This window comes from Eurytemora carolleeae, unplaced genomic scaffold, assembly GCF_000591075.1.
Source record: "Eurytemora carolleeae unplaced genomic scaffold, Eaff_2.0 scaffold2689, whole genome shotgun sequence".
Classification (NCBI taxonomy): Eukaryota; Metazoa; Arthropoda; class Copepoda; order Calanoida; family Temoridae; genus Eurytemora; species Eurytemora carolleeae.
The window spans coordinates 1-8,217 of record NW_019398573.1 but is presented as its reverse complement, the minus strand read 5'-3'; the positions used below and the strand labels follow the sequence as shown (position 1 = coordinate 8,217).

At 30.0% G+C, this 8,217-nt stretch overlaps 1 long non-coding RNA gene across 1 annotated transcript; it reads right to left on the bottom strand.

Moving 5' to 3' along the window:
* Window positions 1–409: 409 nt before the first annotated feature.
* LOC111717506 (uncharacterized) lies at window positions 410–8,079 on the bottom strand. Its single transcript, XR_002768797.1, has 8 exons — window positions 7,420–8,079; window positions 5,260–5,298; window positions 4,566–4,646; window positions 3,661–4,084; window positions 2,561–2,599; window positions 1,892–2,013; window positions 1,279–1,384; window positions 410–1,169 (listed from the first exon to the last, which is right to left on the bottom strand). It is a non-coding gene; the product is annotated as an uncharacterized LOC111717506 (long non-coding RNA).
* Between the last annotated feature and the right edge of the window lie 138 nt (window positions 8,080–8,217).

Here is an 8,217-nt window from a genome sequence, read left to right as displayed (position 1 = left end):
ACAAGGTATGCAAACACAAAGAGACCATATCTTAGTGTGCAAGGTCTGCATCTTCTGTGTTTAAAGTGCAAAAGGTTTGAGCAAAACTTATGAAAGAAATCAGTAAATCTGATTTTTTAGTTTGTTCAGTTAATGAACCATGGGTAAACTGTGAAATAGTTCTCTTAGATAAATTTGAAAAATCTGCTGAACCCAAAAAATGATATCAATAAAAAAAAATTTTCAAAACATTTAAGATTTGCAATTTTGTTTGAAATAAACAATTCTTCAAAAAGTTTTTGAAACCTTAAAATATAACTTTCTTGACCCTAAACTTTGATTTTTGGCAGAAACCATAAATTACCTGTTTAGTAGGAAAGATTTTACTCAAAATCTTTAAAAATTAAAACCTTTTAACCTTTTCCTGAATGTTGTAGCATAGTCAAGTTTCTAAAGAACAGCAGAAAAAAAATTTGAACATTTGATCAAACTGGAATGGGAGGCAAATAGGGTAGTTCCAACTTCTTTCCTGTGTTTTTTGTAGTTAATTTAGATAACTTTTTTCAAATTTGTATATGAAATGTTAAAGACAAACATGTTAACTTGGCTGCTTGGGTAAGGCTACGAAAAATGAGTTAAATTTCTTCTTAAGTTATTGTTTTCTGAAAGGAAAAGGATTCTTAGATATTTTGCTTTTAGGAAAGAGTTAGTAAGCTGAATATGAACAAGAAACTTAGATTTGTACATTTTATTTCTATTTAAGTTATTTGCATTTTACTCATGAACATTAAATTCCCAAGATTTAATATCTAAGTAAATTTTAATTCAATTCTTTCCTATTGTTGGTTACTGGCAATTCTCATGCAAAATGTAATAACCCCCCTGAAAAGTTTGCACAAACCAAAGAAAAGGACTGATCAGCAGATGTGCAAATAAGATGAGCCATTCATAACAAAATGATTATTTGCATGCAATGTGTAAACTTTCATTTGGTTGGCACCAAATCTTATTTTGTACAAAACTACACTTTGGAAGCATTTGTAAACAAACATTTAAAAGAAAATGATTTGTTTTTTCATTTTTGTTTCTCTTGCAGGTTTGATTCTACCAACTGAGGTCTTAATAAAAGAATATTATGTTCAATTTTAAGCCTGAGTAGAGGATGATGTAGTTGCATTGTTCCAAGAAACCTGGAAAAATTGTTTAAAATCAAACTGTATTTAAGATACATTAGTTTTTAGGTCAAACAGCTTGGTAAGTATTGCTAAAAGTTAAGGAATCCAATATAATTCAGCTTACTGGATCAATTAGAACAAGATTGGTGATATTCTTGAAAGACTATAGAGGTTCCAGGTCATGATGTGTAGACGCTATAGGTTTGTTCTCCTCTTTGCTGTTGTAAATTCTACACATATTTAGAACCCTTAGAAGAATCATTGAAAACCAAATTCTGTATATCTTAAATCAACAAGGATTAATACTTAGCGACTACCCTTCCAGTTAATGACTTAACATTAGTGCAGAATACCTCATTCGTGCTGGGAATGGCCAAGGAAAGGAGTTAAAAGTGTATTTAAATGTTGGTCAAATGATTAATGGTTGTTGAGCTCTCTTGATGTTAACAGACATCATAAATAAAAGTTTTAACCATTACACCAGAGGTTGAGTTTAAACCCCATTGCTGAACCACATAAAACCAGTTCAATTAAGTGCTACCTTATGTCTTGAAACTCTAAATACAATGTCTAGTGGAACAAAACATGTTTGAGCTGTGTTTTAAATTTGAGATGGAGCTTAAATTCTTTAAATTTGACATGAGACCACAGAAGATAAGGAAATTTCTTAAAATATTAAGAATACAAAAAATTTGACCTGGAAATTAGGTTTTGAATTTAGTATTAAAACATCTTACACATAGAAATGATTTACAAAAAACAAGCATCCAGCTCCCATGACCAGGATGCTAGCTAGAGCACTAATTGCTGTAGTTTTCTTGCGAGGTTTGTTGGAGGAGGCAGCCTCAGTTTTCAGCACCTGAAGTAGCTAGTTTGTAAGTTATAGCTATAGCTGAGCAACGATCCTTTAAAGAACAGCAAGTTTTTGAAAATAGAGAAAGATTCCATTAACAAATGGTAAAAATAATTATCAAACAGATTGTTCAGTTCTTAGAAAAAAATGTCAATGCAGAAAATTTGCAGACAACATCTTAGAAATGGAAGAAATGGAATTATTTTTTGATTTTGTTTCATTACAAATATTGCTAAATTTAGGATAATAAATGAATGTCTATTTTAAAGATCAAAGACAACTTTCAAGTTTTCTCTGAAATGTTAAGAAATTCTGGTTCTTAAAGAATATCACTGTGAACAATTGCATACAGTAATAAGCAGTAATAAGAGGGATAAATTGTCCTTATTTATTTGCCAAATAATGTTTAATTTGTTTTTATTTAATAAATCTAAATAAAATCCCTAAAAGAACAGGCAAACATACAAAGACAAGCAAATAATTAAATTCATTTCATATATCTGTGTAACATTCAACATTATACTGGGCTTAAAATCATCAAATTAAAAACCACCTGTCTGAATTTGTACCATTTCACAAGATACACGCTTATCTGAATAAATTCAAAACTGTTTTAATCAAGAAATAGAAAATATATGTAATATCTTAAACTGAATGAAAAAATGGTTTTAAAAAAGACATAATCAACAAAAATCTGGTTCATTGGAAATCTGTAAATTTGTAATTGTAAAATATTTGGTCCAACTTGACTTTTGTTTCAAGTTTAAAATTTGTTAAAATCCTAAATAGCCCTTCTCAGAATATATATTGTGTAAAGGGACTGTGGTTGTAATTCCTGGTTACCCTCCATTATTATCTAAAGTGGCATGTCCTATTTAATACAGTACCCTTGACAATTTTGGCTAATCAAGAAAACATGGGACGTCCAAGTGAGATTAGCCATTTAAAAAAATATTAATGGTTAAAAACAAAACAAAACGAATGGTATATTATAAAATGGCAACTTTCGTTTCTTCAGGTAAAATTGCATCGCACTAGCAAAAATTTTTTTTTTTTATGTATTTTGATTTTCTTTAAATATTTGATGGATCTTTTTAAGATTTTATTTGTAATTTGGTGATGCGGCTTGTACACTAAATCCAATTTGATAGGCATGAAAGATTTTTTTAAGGAGATTTTGAAGTGTTGGAAGACCCTTAACATTATTAATATTGAAAACAACTGTTAATAGCTTGCACAGTTAATGGACATTACATTCTTTCCGTTAAAACTAAAAGCTAAAGCATTTAAAAAAGATCCAGCTTTGCTTGCTGAATTTTACAGTATACTTGACATTTTTTTATTTAATGGTTAGAACTCGCTATTTTTTGTCCTAGCACTTTCATTTTTTACACTATCACTGTGAAATTTTGTGACTTTTCATGAATACTAATTTAAAGGATTTTTTGTTAAAATTTTTTATTTTTTATTTATAGGGTACAGGGTGGAAAACCCTTGAAAAATGCATGTAGAAACATGTGTCACACTTTGATATTTGTTTGAGACAAAATAAATATTTTTTTGACTCTATAAATGTCTCTTTATAATTTACTAGTTTAAGGGTCCTACAGTTTAAACATTGCTTGTTAATAAGAATAAGGTTTAGAATTTAACCTGGTAGATGATGGTGAACAAGATGTAAGTTCCTATGGTCATGGTAATTATAAGGAGAAGGAATCAATTATAATGTAATTTTAGGCGACCATTGAGTTAAAGATTTACTTGCATTATTCACAATGTGTACTTTTTTTACCCTTTCCGATCTAAATAATAAATTATCTTTGATATTTGTATAGTTATGATGATGGTTCTCAATTTTAGATTGTTGAGTAATGATATTCAGTGAAATTGAAAATTAGAAAAAGTACCAAAGATAAAGGTTAAACAGTTTTTACTCTTAAATGTCACCGGGAATTATGTTGACTGTTCTTTAATGTTTCTCTCTCCATATAACTCCTTGGCTTAATGCTTGAGTACGGGGAACTTCAGGTAGAGAATAGAATAGTTCCTCAGATGCCATTGCATAAACTATCCCTCCCTGAAATTAATCACATACTGAGATAAATAATAACACTATCTACTAAAGTGTTAAGGCCATATCTATCAGATGTGCTGTGGAAAATCTAATTTTATTACTGTTATAATTGCAGATTTGAAGATACAGCTTCCAGAATTAAAAACCCAAATAGTAAGAACTTAAATGTTAACTTAGATTAACTCTTAACTTAACGCTACCAATAAATATTTATTAATCACCTAAATCAACAAGTTAAATACATAACCCCAGTATTGCAGAATACGAGCATTTTCTATCAATTGATCATGATTCTCTACACAATGATGCAGCGTTTACTTAATCATATGACCCATTATATGAAGAAATAAGAGTCTTGGATTAAGTTTAATTTAACCTTGAATTCATTATCAAAAAATTCTTTAGTTTTAGACTCTCTATAACCAAAAAGATGAGATAAGAGATAAAGTAAAAAGAGTTCATCAGGATTTAAAACCAATGTTACCTTTGCCATAAGGGGGAAAACATCTAGCCAAGCCATGATCAAATCAAAGCAAATTGATCCCAGCACATGAAGCAAGATAACCTAAATTATTAGATTAAAAGACTTCCAGGTGCAGGATTTCCCTCCTGGCAAATTTTTTGAAATTTTGGGCAAATTTGCTTGTGCAATTGGTACAGACTGTCACAAACTTAATGTACAATTAAGCTCAACAAAATTTTGCGCAAATAATAATTTTCTGCTACTCTGCTCACTTTATTTGCAAGCTTACTTGGCATTTATTATTAGTTTTCAATTGTTCTCATATTTTATGACACAAATTGAACTAACAATGTTCGTGTAAGTTGTGCCCCATTTGTGAAAAAAATTTTTGCTTTTAATTTTTCACAATTTTCTGGCACAAAAAAACTAGCCAATTTGGGCAGAAAATAATTATTTCCAAAAAAATTTCATAAAAAGGGACATTTTTCAAATATGAATATCCTTAATTCTACACTTGCAGAGTCATTTTGATATTAATTAGTTATGCTGGTTTACTTTTTTAATTTGTCTCATTTGTTAAACTTAAAAATACATACAAAAATTTAAAGAAATTACCAGTATTTTATACAAAAATTGTTCTGCAAGTGTCAAAAAATTGTCTTTTAATAGATTGTCATAGGAATCAGTAAATAATATGTCAAGAACGAACATTTACCAGTTTTCCGAATTTCAGCATACTTGCGTCGGAAATATCCTGAAATAGAAATATGTGTGTGTACACCATTAATTAAGAGAGAGCTCATATGAAGGAATGTTATAAATTTTTGACATAGTTCCTTCCATGTTCATATACAACAAGGACCTTTATCTAGATCGTTCATTTTACATTTGTTCTTTTCCATATTATTCTCTTCTAAACATTTTAATTCCGTTTTCTGAATTTTTCATCTGCCAAAGATTGTCTTGATTTGGTTGGTGTTTGCAAACTGTACTGTTGTTAAACGGAGAAAATTTCTGTACACAAACAAAGTACATTAGTTTCTACTCTTTTTCACTGATAAAATATTTGTAATGCAGAAAAATCATATAAATGGAAAATGACCAAGCAGCTGGTTAGCGTTCCTATGGTACTACCTGAAATGTTCGACATTGCCTATGGAATTTTATAAAACTTTTTTAAAAATTTCTAATTTTGAAAAAAATAATAATTATCCAAAAAAATTCCATCTTTCAAAAATGTCAGCTAATTTGGTACAGCCGTTTGGCCAGCTATAGCTAACATGTATACATATATATATTCAATTTATTGTTTAATCAGAAGAACAGATAAACATCCTCATGCACAATGTTTCATGGACCAATTGTCATGGACCAAGCTTCAGTGAGGTCTGTTCTCGACTGCAGAATATTTCAGTATTTTTTCTGCGTATTTTCAGGAAAGAGTTGGCGGATTAGTGTTCTTTGAATTTATTATATACATTCATTACATCCTACAGATACATACATGATATATATATGAGCAAAGAGCTTTATATTCTATATAGATATACTTTTAGTAACATTATTTTGCATTGACTTTATTAAAAGAAATAGACTTCAAGTGAATTTCATTATAAACTAGTCTTTCAGCTTGCTGTGTGTCCCTTTCCTGTAAATAATTATAAACTAGTCTTTCAGCTTGCTGTGTGCCCCCTTTCCTGTAAATAATTTTTGGTTTTAACTGTTGCTCTGAAAGTTGGCCATTATAAACTTTCTATTTTAGCAGATTTTTCTAATTGGGGCATTTAAAAAAAAGATTAAACTTTTTTCAAGAATTTTTTTTTCTCCAATTTTGTTCCATAAACCTTCCCTTGGGCCGGTCAACAATTTGATTTGAATCTATACCTGTATAATAAGGATGTTTAAGAGGTAGAAATATCGTATTGTGGTAACCATATTCCATAAACCCATGCTTGAGTTAAACATAAACTAAACAGAGTAAACATATTCTATAATAGCATGCTAGAGTTAAACATAATCTAAACAGAGTAACCATATTCCATAAACCCATGCTGGAGTTCAATTTAATCTAAACAGAGTAACCATATCCCATAAACCCATGCTGGAGTTAAACAGAATCTAAACAGAGTGACCATATCCCATAAACTCATGCCGGAGTTAAACAGAATCTAAACAGAGTAACCATATCCCATAAACTCATGCTGGAGTTAAACATAATCTAAATAGAGTAACCATATTCCATAAACCCATGCTGGAGTTAAACAAAAACTACACAAAACCAAATCAACAGTATTATTAACCTAGATTTGTTCATGATTGATAACTGTATCATAAACCATCCTTGGGATTAAGAAGTTAAGACCAATAATAGTTAAGCATTGTTAATAATTAGAAAGGGTTATAATCAACCCGAGGCTGAATTTAAAGAATTTGAGAGTCGGCTTAAATTTAAACCGTGGCTCAAATATGGTTGGTTCCACTTAAAATTGTATGAAGTTTTTTCAAGATTTAAGCCGAAGCTCAATTGAAACCGGTTTTAGGGTGATTTGAGACCCGGCTTAAATTCATTAAATTCGGACACAGTGTTCATGATTCCCAAGGGTACTAACTAATAAGATTACAATTCAACATCTTCAACAATTAAGCACAGAAAATTTAACTATTGTTAGCAGTTAACTATTGTTAGCAGTTAACTATTGTTAGCAGTTAACTATTGTTAGCAGTTAACTTATGTTAGCAGCTAACTAAAGTCAACTATTAAATATGGTATCAATCAGCCATTGTTCTTGATTAATTAATGATGATTAGAATAATAGCAACAAATCAAACAAATATTGTTAACCATAAACTATCAATTCAGCAAAAATGCTCTTACTCTTGCGGTTACCACAACAACATAAGTGAAGAAGTAGTTGAACTCGCCAAAGATATCTCTGATGATCCAGAAGCTTGTTCCAATCCAGGGAATCAACTCTCTAAAATACTTATTCCATTGAAACTGGACCATCAACTGGATGAAATTAATTTCAGATAGGGCTAGAGATGGTTCAACCACATATCTTGAATCAATAATTCAGAATTTTTCCATGTTCTATAGATTTAAACTCATTGGTATTAAGTAGTCCAGACAGAGTAAAAAGTTAGAGGACCTAGCTCAAATTCATTAAAACTTATCCAAGAAGTCAAAACATTTATGTTTTAAATCTTGGGATCAAGCATTGATTACCATCTAATGCAGAACTACTGATTTATGTATTTCCTCTTTAATATCTAATGGTCGTTATACTCTGCTGTGATACCTTTAGTTTTGGGATCAAGCATCCTCAATTTTATAAGTACCCACAATTGATATTGAAACCACTGCAAGGGCTCAAGATGACTTTCCACACAAAAGGTTTGACCTCAAAAAGGGTTAACAACAATGACTAGTTACAAGACGAATAAAAAACTAAGTGTAACACAAAGTTTTTCTTTTTTCAAAACTAATCGATCAAGATGGATGATGCAAAAACAACAAGAAGAAAATGGAGATTTAGAAAAAAATCCAAATATTTGCAGCTGCCATCATCTAATTTTTTATAGAAATCTGTTAAATTTAAATTTAAAAAAGAAAAGTATATTTAAAGTTTACACACTGTAAAATTTGAGATTGTATATTTTATTCAATATTTCG